Source organism: Tenrec ecaudatus, chromosome 12 (genome assembly GCF_050624435.1).
Source record: "Tenrec ecaudatus isolate mTenEca1 chromosome 12, mTenEca1.hap1, whole genome shotgun sequence".
NCBI lineage: Eukaryota > Metazoa > Chordata > Mammalia > Afrosoricida > Tenrecidae > Tenrec > Tenrec ecaudatus.
Window position 1 is genome coordinate 98,570,689 of NC_134541.1, and position 16,157 is coordinate 98,586,845.

The 16,157-nt window shown below is 43.9% G+C and overlaps 1 pseudogene; it reads left to right on the forward strand.

Annotated features, from left to right (window-relative positions):
* Positions 1–1,750: 1,750 nt before the first annotated feature.
* Positions 1,751–2,460, forward strand: LOC142422768 (elongation factor 1-beta pseudogene; annotated as a pseudogene).
* The last annotated feature ends 13,697 nt before the right edge of the window (positions 2,461–16,157 follow it).

Genomic DNA, 16,157 nt, shown 5'->3' on the forward strand with positions numbered 1-16,157 from the left:
AACTGTGCTTGGTCAATAGAGCTTGGTATTATGAAAATGAAAATGCGAGCTAATTAGATCCAAGACGGCCTCCAGCATCATCTTCAGGACTGTCTTTTGCTTTGAAAAAATTGCCTGGGTTCTTCACTTCTCCCAGATCCTGTGTCATGTGACTTTGTGGGGGAACTCCCACTCTGACACAGTACTCGGTGATTTGACTTGGCTAATGGGATACAAGCAGACATGGCACAAACAGAGAGGCGAGAAAACACCTCACACATGGACCTTTCTGCTCTTGCCCTCTGCTTTTGCCATGACAAGGACAGCGTTCCGCTTGCCTATGGTCTTAGAGGAAGGAAGCAATACATGGAATAGAATGGAGCCCCAAGTCATCCCAGACGAGGCCAGAGACGTCAGATAGAGACCGAAAGAACTGCCCAGCCAAGTTCACTCATAAACTGAAATAACGACTTCATTTTTCAAGCCACTGAGTTTTAGGTGCTTAATTCTGGAAATAGAATTATTTTAGCAATAGATACGTGCTTTATTCCCTGAGGCTAGCTCCTCAGAATTCATCTTATTTGGCTCCACAATCAACGCTCATGGGAGCAACGGTCAAGAAATAAATCATGTATTGCATCGCATCAAGCTGCCTCCAAAAGACTTCCTTAAAGTGTTAAGGAACACCATGCAGCTAGAATGCTTACAGTGAAAGGATACACCTTTCCTGATTTTAAAGCCACAGAGCACCCCCGGTTCTGTTTGAACGACTGCTTCTTGACCTGCGTGCATGCTCCTCATTAGCACAATTAAAAGTTTTGGCATTTTTATTCATCACAATATAATCCATAATTTGTTGTGATCCACACAGTCAAATGTTTTTCTGTGTGGCCGATAATAAAATACAGGTAAGTATCTTTCTGATATCCTCTGCTTTCAGCTGCGCTCCATCTGACATCAGCAATGAGATCACCTATTACCTGTCCTCCTCTTCACCTTGCTTGATTTCTGGCAGTTCCCTGTTAATGCACTGCAGCTACCTCTATGAATGATTTTCATGAAAACTGTACTTGCGTGTGATATTAATGTGCTATTGTTGGATCCTTTCCACATTCTGCTGGATCATTTGCATTGTAACAGCCTGTGATATACTGATGGCCCGGCCTTGCTTGCAGAAAGTGAAGGGCAATTAAAACAGTGATGAAGATGCAAAATGATAGTTTTCAGGGTGATTGAACTTCAACATAAAGAAAATGAAACCCTCACACATGTGCAATATCATGCTAAATGCAGAAAGGGTTGAAATAGCCAAGGATTTCTTTCTAGTTGCATCAACCAATGCTCATGGAAGCAGCAGTCAAAACCTTATTGCATTAAGCAAATGTGTGGCAAAATATTTCTTTACAGGGTTGAAGAGCAAGGATTTCACTTTGAGGACTGTTGTGCCTGACGCAAGCGATGGTCTTTTCACTCACCTTATATGCATATGAAAGCTGGACAAGGAATAAGGAAGGCCACAGAAAATCAATTCCTTCAAATTATGGCGTTGATGAAGATTATTGAATATACCATGGACTGCCAGAAGAATGAACACATCCATGCTGGAAGAACATCGCAAGGACATACTTGATGCATTTAACCCTAATGACAGAAGACCCGATGAGCTGTGTGATGGCATCAAGAACACTATACATGAAGAAAGCAGAAGGTCAGGGTCACTTGAGCCCCTCGTTCCCTCCACTGCTGCCTAGCTCCTGATACAGCCAACACCATGGGCTTCAGGGACTTGAAAACCCCCACCAACCTCCAGGTGCTCATTGATTACCTGGCCTACAAGAGCTACATCGAGGGGTATATGCCGCCACAAACAGATTTAGCAGTGTTTGAAGCAATCTCTGACCCGCCACCTACTGACTTGTATTATGCCCTATGTGGGGGTCATCACATCAAGTCTTATGAAAAGGGAAAGAGCAGCTTTCCAGGAGTAAAGGAAGCTTGGGGTAAGTATGACCCTACGAACGTGGAAGACACCACAGGAAGTGGAGCTGCAGCCAGTAAGGATGATGCTGACATTGAGCTCTCTGGATTTGATGAGGAGGAGGAAAGTGAAGAAGCACAAAGACTAAGGGGAAATCCCTTGCACAGTATGAGTCGAAGAAAGCCCGAGCCTGCACTTGCTGCTGAGGCTTCCGCCTTATTAGTTGTGAAACCTTGGGATGAGGAGACCGAGATGGCAAAATTGGAAGAGTGTATCAGAAGCATTCAAGCAGATGGCTTGGTTTGGGGCTCATCTAAGCTCATTCGAGTGGGATATGGAATTAAAAGCTTCAAACACAGTATGCAGTTGAAGATGATCGAGTTGACACAGATACACTGCTGGAACAGACAACTGCCTCTGAAGACTGTGCAGTCCACGGGCACGACTACTTTCCACACGATATCGAGATCATCCTGAATGATTGCACTGAAAGAAATGCCTAAAAGACAAAGGAAAAAGGAAAGAAAGAAAGCAAATTAAAGAAGGCAAAAGGTCATTAAAAAGAAAAGAAACAGAAAAGAATAGCATGGATATCAGAAGAAACGTTGAAACTAGCTCTTAATCATGAAGTAGCTATAGCACATAGAAGAAATAATGACGTCAAAGAGCTGACGTCAAAGGGCAGCTGGAGAAGATAAAGTCAAATATTCAAATGAAATGTGCAAAGACCTAGACTTAGAAAACAAAAAAAATAAGAACATGCTCAGCATATCTTAAACTAAGAGAACTCAACAAAAATTCAAGTCTTGAATTGAAATATTGAAAGATTCCATGGGAAAAATAGTGAATGATGTAGGAAACATCAAGAGAAGATGGACAGAATGCACAGAGTCCCTGTACCAAAAAGAAGTAGTTGACATTCAAGCATTTCACGAGGTAGTATATGAGCAAGAACCAGGGGTGCAGAAGGAAGAAGTTCAGCTGCACTGAAAGTATTATCAAAAAACAAGGCTCCAGGAATCAATGGAATACCATTTGACATGTTCCAACAAGCTGACAAAGTGCTGGAAGCACTAACTCACTTATTCCAGGAAATTTGGAAGACAACTACTTTTCCAATAGACTGGAAGAGATCCTTATTTGTACCTATTCCAATGACATGTGACCCAGTAGAATGCTCAAATTATAGGACAAAATAATCAATATCACACACAAGTAAAACTTTGCTGAAGATTATCCAACAACACTGACAGGGAGCTGCCAGAGTTTCAGGCTGGATGCAGAAGAGGACGTGGAACAAGGGATATCATTGCTGATGTCAGATGAGTCTTGGCTGAAAGCAGAGAACACCAGAAAGATGTTTACTTGTGTTTCATTGACTATGTCAAGACATTCGGCTGTGTGGGTCATAACAAACTATGCACAGACTTGAGAAGAATGGGAATTCCAGAACCCTAAATTGTGCTCATGCTGAACCTGTCCATGGATGAAGAGGCAGAACAAGGGCATACCACATGGTTAGAACTCAGGCAAGGTACGCACCAGGGCTGGACCCTCTCACCACACTTATTCAGGGAAAACAATCAGAGAAGCTGTATTAGATGAAGAAGAACTCAGCATCAGGATTGGAGGAAGGCTTAAAAACAACCTGTGCTATGTTGAAAGTGAGGAGGATTTAAAGCACTTGCTGATTAAGATCAGAGATTGCAGCCTTCAGTACTGAGTACAACTCAAAGAAAACCCAAATCCTCACAAGTAAACCAGGACCTAACTTGATGACACGCAACAACTAGTATGATAGGCAGTTGAGTTGTTGTGAAGGTTGAATGAAGTGAGGTTATGATAACTTTTGTTATGCTTTATTAACAAAGTAAAGGACTTGGCACACACACTTTGAGTTTCCAAAATTTCTAAGCCAAGTTCTGTTTTGCCTGTGGTGTGCACTGTGCTCTATTTTTTTAAAAACATTTTATTAGGGGCTCATACAACTCTTATCACAATCCATACATATACATACATCAATTGTATAAAGGACATCCACACATACCCTGCCCTAATCATTCTCAAAGCATTTGCTCTCCACTTACACACGTTTCTGTGTATGTACTAAAACTCTGTAGCGGAAGAGCTGTGTGCTCTCATGTTAACACAGGGCCAGTGAATGCAGGCTTGCTCCAGTTCTCCAGCTCCAACTTGCTGCTCAGACATCCTGGGGATCTTTGCAAGGTCTCCCTCCCTGAATGCTATGCTGCATAGCATCTTGGCAAAAAAGGAGGCGGAGCAGCTGGTTTTAATCTCAGGTGTTTTCTAGCCAGCGGATTTTGGCTGGTGTCTGGGCGCAGCTGCTGTCCTGCTGGGTTCATGCTGCCCTGTTAGCAGCGGGGCTGAGGTGTGCAGAGAGAAAGGGGCTCAGCCAGGAAGGGAAGTCATTGTTTCATTTTCCAAAGTGGTTGCTCTGAGAACCTTTGGACGGGCATTCTGGAGGAGCTCTCCAGGAGCTCAGTGACCACTGTTCCCGGTGGAACTTGCGTGGGTGGTACCTTAAGGCCACTTAAGAAAGAAACGACAAAAATCGACAAGGTCAAGCTCATTGTCATCGAGTCAATTACAACACATGGCGACCCCACTTCAGCGTTGCAGAGTCGAGCGAGCTCCATAGGGTTTTCTTGAGGCTAATCTTTATGGAAGCAGATCAGCAGGTCTTTTCTGCAGTGCCTTTTGGTTAGTAGCTGAATGGACATTTGCCCCCCCCCCCCTCCACCGTTGAGTTGATTCTGACATCTAGCGACCCGACCCGGCAGGGTTTTTAAGGTTGGAAAATCTCTATGGGAGCAGATAGCATCTTCTTTCTTAGTTGGAGCAATGATGGGTTTGAATAGCTGACCTTTCTGTTAGCTCCTTTGCCCCCCCCCCCGCCCCCCCCCCGCCCCCGGGATCTTCAATTCACTTACCTTTCCTAAATTACAGTGTTCCCAGGGAATCTAGGACAGATGAACCCCTCAGGACCAACGGTGAGAGTTGCGACACCAGGAGGGAAGGCAATGTAGAAAGGGGATCTACATGTAACCTCCTCTCTGGGGGATGGGCAAAAGGAAAGTGGGTGAAGGGAGACACTGGGCAGTGTAAGATAAGATAAAATATATAAATTATTAAGGGTTCATGAGGGAGGGGGGAGCGGGGAGGGAGGGGGAGGGAAAAAAGGAAAGTGAGCTGATTCCAGGAACCCAAGTGGAAGGTGAATTTTGAGAATGATGAGGGCAGCAAATGTATAAGGGGGCTTTACTGAATTGATGTATGTATGGATTGTGATAAGAGTTGCATGAGCCCCAATAAAATGATTTAAAAAATTACAGTGTTCCTTATTGAGAAAATGGAAATATTGTTCTAAACAACTGAAAATATTACATGGTTAGTGAGAAGAATATAAGAGGGCATTGAAGAGTCAACAATAGTGTTTTCTATATTTTTCACAGCCTACAAATTAAGAATGTTTCTTATATTTTAAATAGCTTTAAAAACTTCTAAGAACACTAATATTTCATGGCATGAAAAAAATCAATTCTAATTGTCTATAGATGCACAGACTTTCACTCATTCTTCCCCTCTCGCGTTGCTACAGATGCCTTTGAGGGACTGCAGCAGGGTTCTGTCGGTGTGATAGAGACCATCTGGCCTGCAAAACCAAACTCTTGACTCTCTGACCCTTTCCAGATGACTGCTGCCCCTGATGTCGAACATTATGTTAGTCTGGTGCTCTCGCAGGCAGACTCAAGACGAGGGACTGCGTTATTCGCTGCCATAGAATTGCTTCGGCATCTGGTGACTCCACAAACATCAGAGAGAAACACTGCTTGGTCCTCACCACTATTATTCACAATCCTTGGCGTGGTCAAGTGTGTGGTTGTAACTATTGTGGAGTGCCAGCACTCTATGGGACTACATTCTGCTGTGAGCCATAAAGTTTTCATTGACTCCTTCTTAGAAGTAGACCAGCGTGCTCCCCTGTAAGTGGCCTGGGTAGTCCAGGAGATGCCAGTGGAAGAGCTTCAACCATCAGAGCAGCAAGAAAGCCACCGCAACACAACAGACTCAGATGGCGGTGGAAGAATTTGAGCGCAAGTGCTTTGTTTGGGAAGTGATCCTGGGAAAAGTCGTGGGAGAGTGAAGAAGCAATGCAGCCATCAATGACCGGGCTACCAAGCTTCCGAACATGCTGGGTCCCTAAGGCGTTAATTCTACCAGGCAACTCTGAGCCAGTTTCGGAAGTAGACCACCAGACTTCCCTATGGGCCCAGTGGAGACTGTGTAGTCTGAGTCATTCCACCCATAGGATGAGAGCACTGCAATACTTATCCACCACATTCATTACTCACTGATTGAGTCGTTATGGAGGAGGAGGCCAGGATGGCTTCTTGGCGTTTCTAGGAATACCTGTACTGCTTGGTATGTAGGTAAGGACACTATGTTGCTATTGAGTTGGGTCTCCCTCATGGAGACCCCTTATCCAACACAGTAAAACATTGCCCGGTCTTCTGCTATCTTCATGATTATTGGCATGATCATTGTCACTCATCTATCCATTCATGACCAACTGGTTCTTACATGTTGTTGTTACGCTATACCACTGGTACTTCAAATTGCAGCAGGGTCACCATGGGGACTGGTTTCGCCAAACTTTCAGACTAAGACCAGGAAGAAGGGCCTGGCAAACTATTTATGAAAGTTAGCCAGTGAATTACAACACACTATTATCTAATAGTTTGAAGCACGCCACAGACCCTACAAATATTAGCTGTTAATAAAAAGTAATAGGAACTGTCAGCTTTGGAAGTCAGCAAAGCATGTTCTTTGAGTCAGGTTCTCTCTGACCTTGGGTAAATTTAACTTCTCTTGACCTCATTAAGACTGTCGGCTCAGAATTAAATGAGATAATGCTTGGCACAGAGTACGTGTGTCATAAATTTTAATTACTATGAATACTTATTGGATTGAAATATATTCACATATTGAGTTAGATTCATAAAACTTTTATGGAAACTGTGTCTGTTTCTTTTAAAATTCCTGAGCATGTAATAAGATTCTGTAATTAAAATATTTAAGACATCTGAACGCCAGAGAAGTCAAATATTAATGAGTTAAGAAAGGAGAACATGGGCTGACGATGCCATTCTGTGGGAGTGTCGGTGAAGTGCATGGCTGCCTGTGTCTGAGCATAGAAATGTCCTAACACTTCATTCGTTTCCACAGTCTCAGCTGCAGATCTCATTTTTATGGATGTGATGGGGTTCTGGAAGTCCAGGACACATTCCTATAAAATCTTTGAATGCCCTTGAGAATCTTCAAACCAGTTTGTTTCCACAAACACATGCCTTGCCACTAAGTGCTGATTATTGTGTTAGGGACTGGGCCCACCAAGCTAAGTAAGCCTCGATCTCGACCTCCAAGGACTTCCTAATTCAACTGAGATGCTCTCACCACTTGTCATGAGCATCACCGGTGGAATGCTTTGGAAAAAGAAGAGGAAGGTTGATCTTGTGTGTGGCAATCCATGAAGGTGAACCCAGGTTGGTGGTGCTGGGATGGGACAGATGTTGGTAGCCAGGAAAGGGAAGAAAAGACAGGTATTTTTAGAAGGAGGAAGACACGCAAGGACCAAAACACCCTGGAAAACATGTGGAAGACTGAGCTTAGTCCATTAGCAGTGGAGCTAGAACCAGAAAAATAGGGTGCGGTTCATCTTCCAATGACCTCTCCTATTTGATTTCAAATTTGAATATCTTTTTTTCAAAGCTTTATTCTAGTTGTAGTCTCTATAGGGTCATCTATCCTGGGTTTCATATACTGAAAAACACAGAAAAACACATAACCAAGATTAAGAAGGTGACCCACAGTGACAAAATACAACGGAAATAAGCCCTAATATGGAAAAAAACACAGAAAATATTAAAAATTAGATCAAGCCCAAGGTGTACCAGAGGGAAGATAAAGTGACAAGGTTTTAGCTGTTCAAGTCAAATTTATAATTATAATTTATAGTCCTCTCTCCAATACTCTGTCTGATAACCAGGTTATTCCCATCCCAATTATGGTTAGATGGAACTCACCGTAGGCTTCTTTCCTGCATAGACGCTGCAAATGGATTTTGGACTTCCAGTGTCATCCATAGCCTTCTGCAAGCCAGAATCTCACAATTTAAGCTCCGATACTACTCAGTTCTTTGGATTTGGATGATATAATTTACAGTTTTGGGATCATGGATGTTGGTGTGCTTCTTCCATGTGGACTTTGACATCTCATTTAGATGGCCGCTGTTTAGAAATAAGACTTTAAGACCCTAGTCACTATTCAGTCTGATAACTGGGTACCGTGTAATTTCTTTTACTTTTAAAAAAATCATTTTATTAGGGGTTCATACAACTCTTATCACAATCCATACATACATCAATTGTGTAAAGCACATTTGTACATTCATTGCCCTCATCATTCTCAAAACATTTGCTCTCCATAAGCCCCTGGAATTAGCTTCTCATATATTTCCCTCCCACCCCACTGCCTCCTCCCTCATGAACCCTTGATAATTTATAAATTATTATTTTGTCATGTCTTGCACTATCTGATGTCTTACTTCACCGACTTTTCTGTTTTACGTCTCCCAGGGAGGAGGTTATATGTTGATTCCTGTAATTGGTTCCTTCTTTCCACCCCATCCAACCTCCACCCTCCCTGTATTGCCACTCTCATCACTGGTCCTGAAGGGATCATCTTCCCTGGCTTCTCTGTGTTTCCAGTTCCTATCTGTATCAGTGTATAACCTCTGGTCTAGCCATATTTATAAGGTAGAATTGGGATCATGATAGTGGGTGGGGAGGAAGCATTTAGGAATTAGAGGAAAGTTGTATTTCATTGTTGATACACTGCACCCTGACTGGCTCATCTCCTCCCTGCAACCTTTCCATAAGGGGATTTACAGTTGCCTCCAGATGGGCTTTGGGTCTCCACTCCGTACTCCCCCCTCATTCACAATGACATGATTTTTTTGTTTTGATGATGCCTGATACCTGATCCCTTCAACACCTCGTGATCACACAGGCTGGTGTGCTTCTTCCATGTGGGCTTTGCTGCTTCTGAGCTAGATGGCTGCTTGTTTACATTCAATCCTTTTAGACTCCAGATGCTATATCTTTTGAGAGCCAGGCCCCATCAGCTTTCTTCGTCACTTTTTCTTATGCACCCATTTGTCTTCAGCAATTGTATCAGGGAGGTGAGCATACAATGATATGATTTTTTTTGTTCTTTGATGCCTGATAACTGATCCCTTTGGCACCTCATGATTGCATAGGCTGGTGTGCTTCTGCCATGTGGACTTTGTTGCTTCTGAGCTGGATGGCCGTTTGTTTACCTTCAAGCATTTAATGCCCCCAGATACTATAACTTTTGATAGCCAGGCACCATCAGCTTTCTTCACCACATTTGCTTATGCACCCATTTTGTCTTCAGCGATTGTGTTGGGAAGGTGAACATCATGGAATGCCAGTTTAATAGAACCAAGTATTCTTGCATTGAGGGAATGCTTGAGTGGAGGCCCAATGTACATTTGTTACCTTAATACTAAACCTATAAATATATGCACATAGATCTATTTCCACATCATCATATGTACATGCCTGTATTTAGACCTCTATAAATTTCTTTTACCTCCTAGCTCTTTCCTCTATTTCCTTTGATTTTCCTCTTCTCCCACTATTATGTCCAGCCTTCATTTGTGTTTCAGTAATTCCTCTCGGTTACATTATCCTTGATCACGCCCTAGCAGGCCTCCTACACCCTCCTCACCACCAGTTTGGATCACTTGTTGTTCCCTTGTCCCTGGGTTTGTTATCCCCACTACCTTTCCCCCCACCTCCCCCTCACCCATGTCCCCCTGGAACTGTCTGTCCCGTTGTTTTCTCCTTCAGATTGTTCATCTAGCCTTTCTTATTTAGACAGACCTGTGGAAACAATAACATGCACAAAAACAAGACAGAGCAAAACCAAGCAACAAAATAAAGCAAAACAACAACAACAACAACAGTAAGCCAATGACACAAAAAACAAACAAACAAAACACTATAACAAGAAAGGAAAGCTTGTAGCTAGTTCAAGGACTGTTTGTTGGCCTTTAGGCGTGTTTTCCAGTAGAGTCTGTTGGGGCACCAAGCCCTGACCCCAAAGTCTACTTTCAGTATTTCATGGGGACTTTGTTGCTCTGTTCCCCTTGCTGTTCTGTTCCATGCTCTTAGTGTTTTGCCTCGGTGTGGTGGGATCAGATCGGGCAGAATTCCTACACTTTGTCTCCAGTATTGTCCCCTGTAGGGCAGTGGGTCAGTGAGGGATGGCATGTCTTACAGTGGGGCCGGCCTATGGTCCTCTCTGTGGATTGGACCTGAGCGGGAATATTGTCCTCAAGGGCTGGTGGGCCAGGATGTGCTCCACTGTCTCTTACTCCCCCTTTATTTGCTCCCATGTGCTTTGATCAGACATGCCCCTCTCCCGGTGCTGCAGATTCATTGCTGTCCTCTGAAATAAATTCTTCTGGTGTGAGGGGCAGGTGTCCATGTAGTTGGGATTGGGATCGGCCCCTCAGACCTCTCCATCTAATTTCTTCACCACATTTTGCTATAGCACTCATGTCTTCTGTGTTTCCTTCATGAGGGCGAGTATTGAGCAGGGACATGTTGTAAGAAATAATTGGGGGAACTGATTACAATGATAGACATATAAATGCACCCCCAGAGGGGATGAGTAACAGAAATATGGGTGACGGGAGACAGCGGGTGGTGTAAGAGGGGAAAATAATAATTTATCGGGGATTCACAAGGGTGGGAAGCTGGGGGAGTGAGGGACAAAAGTGGAGCTGATACCAAGAGCTCAAGTAGAAAGTGTCTTGAAAACAGTGATAGCAACATATGTACAAATGTGTTTGATACATGGCTGTGTTGTTATAAGAGCTGTAAGGGCCCCCAATAAAATGATTTATTAATAAAAAAGAAATAATTGTTCTTAGATTGGAGCTAAGATTAAGTGTTAGTCTGAAATCAACTTCGTTTTATCTGATATTTCATAGCAGGGGATTGACACGCTGTATTTCCTGTTAGAGATGAATAGATATCCAATGGATGCATATATGACAAATGCAATCTTGATGCGTGCCACCACACGGATGAAGCTTGACATAAGTACCACCAAAGGACAAGCACTGTATGAGCACACCGACATGAAATATATACAACAGGTGAGTGTACAGAGATCAGTGTTCCTGTGGGGAAGTAGTAACCAGGTTGGGGGAGAAGGAGGGGGAAGGAAAACACTAGGGGACACTGAGCTTCTGTTGGGGATGGTGGAGAAATATGGGAATGGTTAGTTGTGATGGTTGAACAACATGATGAGCATAATTCATGCTTCTGACCTGGACACATGAAGAATATGGAAATAGAAAATGTTTCATTCCATATAGCTCATATCTACTACAATAGAGAAAAGCCAATTTTTTTTGTTAGAATTTTTTCCCAGCGCAATGGAGAGAGTGGGAAGCAGGAACAAGACTGCTTTCATCAAAGGCCCAGATAAGAGCTGAAAGTGGAAGTGGATGTGAGGTGCAACAAGGTACAATTGTCTGGTAGTGACATGTTTCCTGAGGCGGGGTGGGGAGGGACCAGGTGGATGTAATTAGATCTTTATTGTTTGTTGTTGTTGAGCAACTTCAGTTCAGGAATTTCCCTGCTTTCTCTCTACTGAGATCTATTTTTCTCTTTGAAGTTTGATTCCACTGTGGGGAAACTCTGGCAACTAAGCAGGTGAGTAAAGTTATCTTCACTTGGGCATGGATCCAAGACAGGCCATTAAAGGAAAAAGCAAATAATGAAAAATAATGACAATATCTCTTAGCTAGTGTTGCTCTGATAGAAATACCACAAGGGAGACTTTAATGAACAGACATTTATTTTCTCACAGCTCAGAAGCCTGTCCCCTGTGGGAGGAAGTCCGTCCTCAATTCTGAGCCATCTCAACACGACTTCTGTCTTTCCCCATCTTGCTTCTGTGCTCCATCTGCCCTTTTGATACCACAGAGTGCCCAGGGTTCAGATCCACCTTGTGGCGTTGGACTCATTAACATAACAGAGCAAACCCTAGTCTTAAATGAGACCACGTGCGCACGTATCGTATCTGGATTAAGCTTTACAACACATTGTATTTTGCTTTGTTTTGCGGGCAGGTACAATTAAATTCACAACACGTGTCGGGCAAAGAAGGAACCCCTCCAAGGGTGGGAAGTCTGATTAGGAGAGAAGATTGCCAGGAATCACAGAAGAATTTTAGATAAAACCAATATGATTAAAATGAACCATTTTCAATTCAGTGACATCCACAATCCTGTGCACCCCTCACAACGATCAGTTCCATCACCTGGAATGGAAGCCCTGAGCCCACTGAACACTTACTCCCCATTCCCTGTCCTCCCCGCCAGAGATGATCCCTCATCTGCTTTCTGTCCCTGAGGATTTACTTACCCTGGATGCTTGGGATAAATGGAATCCGAGTGTATTTGAGTTCTGTGTCTAGGTCCTTTCGCTTCCCCTGAGGAACGCTGACAATGATTTTATGCTAGGTGTATCCTTTTGTAAGCGATTTCACATAACGATGTGCATGTTCTAGCCAGGGGACATTTACACGTTGGGTTTTCTTTGACTAAATGGTGTTTCCTTGGAGGAAAGCTCCGAGAGCCTCTTCCCTCCACTTAGTTTCACAGCTCTGCCCCTGAGAGGACTCTTGCCTGCAGCGACTGGATGAGGGAGGGAGGAGTTGACAGGATGGAGGAAACCAGGAGAAATCCACCTGGGCTGCAAGTGAAAGGAAACACCACTGGTTAGCTTATGGCCAGTCTTCACTAAGCCAACGTCTTGTGAATCCACCTCATCCGAGGCTGGAAGGCGGACCTGGTGGCTTTGGGGAGGAAGTGGCACGGGCAATTACCTTTTGTGGCAATTTGGCATTTTGTACTGTTTCCTGTGCTCAGTACTTTCCCTGAGGAGGGCCAGTCCCACCCAAAGAAGTTCAGAGAAGTGACACCAATACAGGAAATGTATGCCAGCTAATAGTGACTTTCTAATGAGCAATGGTGATGTAGTGGATTGAGCTGCTAACCATCAGGTCAGCAGTTCGAAACCATCAGCAGCTCTAAGGCAGAAAGATGAGACTTTCTACTTGCATAAATAGTGTGGGAAACCCACAGGGGGCACTTCTCTGTCCTGTAGGGTCTGTATGAGTGAGAATTGATGTGAGGGTGGTGAGAAGGAGCTGTAGGCTAGGAATTGAGCTGCTGGCTATCTACGCTCATAAAGTTTCATAGCTTCAGAAACTTTATGTAGGGAAGTTATGAGTCAGAATCAACTCGATGGTAGTGGGTTTGGTTGATTTTTGGTTTTAATAATGGCTTCTATTACCAGTCTGTACATTTGTCATATTGTGGTGATGTAATTCTAGAAGCTATGTCACTGGTATTTCAAATGCCAGCAGGGTCACCTATGGCTGGACAGGTTTCCATAGAGTTTCCAGACTAAGGCAGATGAGGAAGAAAGGCCTGGCTGACAACATACTCCCATCAGTTAGTCAGCGAAAACCCACGAATCACCACAGCAGATTGTCCCAGATAGTGCCGGAAGATGGAAATACATAGCGCTCACCAACAATGGACTTGAGGCTCGTGCAGGATGGGACAATGTCTCACGCTGTTGTGCATGGGCTTGTTAAATTGATAGCAGCTACTCACAGTACTGCAGCCTCTACTGCGCGTGGGTGCAGTGTGCCCCACAGCCTCGACCCCTGGATGTTGGCTATGGTGCCCTGTCTTTCTGTAGGAGGCATGCCGGGTTCTTGGTATCCTGGGAGCTGTTCATTTCATGTTTCTTCATTTAGGGGAGATTGCTCTTTCACAAATTACTCAGTGGCTGCTGCTGCCTCTCCTTCATCTGATTAGTCCTGCTTCTTGGAGACAATCAACACCCCCCCTCCGTGCACTTTCTTTCACCCTCTAGTACCATTTCCCCCGCTTTGAGCCTGTAGCATTTTATGCTTAAATTCTGGAACCAAGATGTGGCATTTCTCTCCGGATGATTCTTAGCAGGTGGTTTATCTCAGCAGCTGGCAGTGGCAGGGATGGTGTATTGGGGAGAAATCATGTCTGCAGATCCTTCTTTGATGTCCCCTCTGGAGAAATTCCCTCCTCATGTCTGTTGTCCTTTCAGCTCATCTCTGACATGTGCCAGTGGCTGACTGCTGCTTTGACATCTCTCCATCGAGTGATCTGCCTGCAGTGATGGAGATGCGGGGGCTACCTGGGAGGAAGAGGCCATACCTAAAAGATGGTCATGGTACCAAGCACTGCCATGCTTTAACTAATTGGTTCCTCCCAATAGCCATTTTGAAGGAGCCTTGATAGGGCAATGGGTAAGCCTTGGCTGCTTATGAAAGGTCAGTGCTTTGAACGCATCCCCAAGCTCTGGGGATCTGCTTCCACAAGGATTTGGCGTGGTTATAGTTCGGTGCCATCAGATCCGTTCTGACCCACAGCAACCCCGTGCACAACAGAAGGAAACACTGCTGTGTCCTACACCCTCCTCACAATGGTCCCTGTGCTTGAGCCCATTGCTGTAGCCACTGTGTCCATCCGTCTCACTGAGGGCCCCCAAACACTCCAGCATTGAGGACTCAACGGGGCAGGCAGGCCTGCTCTCCCTCACATGATGCTGTGATGAGTTGATGGCACCTGACAATAGTAACAGCCACCACCGCAGGCTCCACTCTCCAGGTAAGTATATTTAAACAACAACACAGAAACACTGCCACGTCTAATTTTGAATTAAATGGAGAATTACAGAGATGATTATTCGTTTTACATTCAACAATTCATGCACATTGTGTTTCATCTCATTGATTACAATCATCATAATTTAAAATGATTTAGCCCACTACCTACCTATGTTTCCTATGTCTATTTCTTTTCTAATCCTTCTGGATGTTGTCTTTGGGCAATCGATGCCCTATTGAGCTCAAATAATTGATTATTCTGAAGTATGCATATCGCACTAGTATTTTATTCCCTCTGTAGACCTGCTCATTGTTTGACTGAAGACTGAGCCATGAAGGTGAGTTCCACTCCAGGTCTCAAGGCTGCCAAAGGACCGCAGTCTGAGGCTTCACCCGTCTATCTGGCCGGTCAGCCTTGTTATTTTTATGACTTTGAATTTTGTTCAGCATTTTTTTCACCAATTCTATCCAGGAACTTCTATGTAGTTAGTAGTAGCTGGTGCCCAACAGTGGTTCCAGGATCATGGAGACTGATCTTTCCATGGTTCATTAGTTCATTGAACCAATCATTTCCATAGATCTTCAGTTTTCATCATTCGTCTTTCTCCAGACAAGGAGAGACCAATAATTGCAGACCATTGGATTCTTACCCTCATGCTATGGAAAGGGAAACTAAGGCCAAGAGACTTTTGGCCACAGATATAGTGAGTGACGCCAGAATTTGACTCCACAGTTGTCTGATTCCAGGCTTATATGTATAGTGTGAACTGGATCATTGGTGTGCCCTGAGGTCCTCAGACACATTTGTGTTGATGATTTGTACACACCTTAAAAAAATCCTTTTATTGGGGCTCGTAGAACTCTTATCACAATCCATACATCCATCCATTGTGTCAAGCACATTTTTACTTTTGTTGCCATCATCATTCTCAAAACATTTGCTTTCTACTTGAGCCTTTGGTATCAGCTCCTCATTCCCCACCCCCTCCTTTCCTGCTCCTCCTCCCTCACGAACCCTTGATCATTTATAAATTATTATTATTTTGTCATTTTTTACCCTGTCTGACATCTCTCTTCACCCGATTTTCTATTGTCTATCCCCCAAGGAGGAGGTTATATGTAGATCATTGTGATAGGTTCCCCCTTTCTACCCCACCTTCCCTCCACCCTCTCAGTATCGCCACTCTCACCACTGGTCCTGAAAGGATCATCTTCTTGGATTCCCTGTGTTTCCAGTTCCTATCTGTACCAGCGTATACACCTTTTTATTCTATGAAGTCCTTGAACCTCCAGAATTCCTAAGAGTCACCAGTGAAGAAGTTCAACTCTGGGCAAAAAATGTGAGGAAGGAAAATGT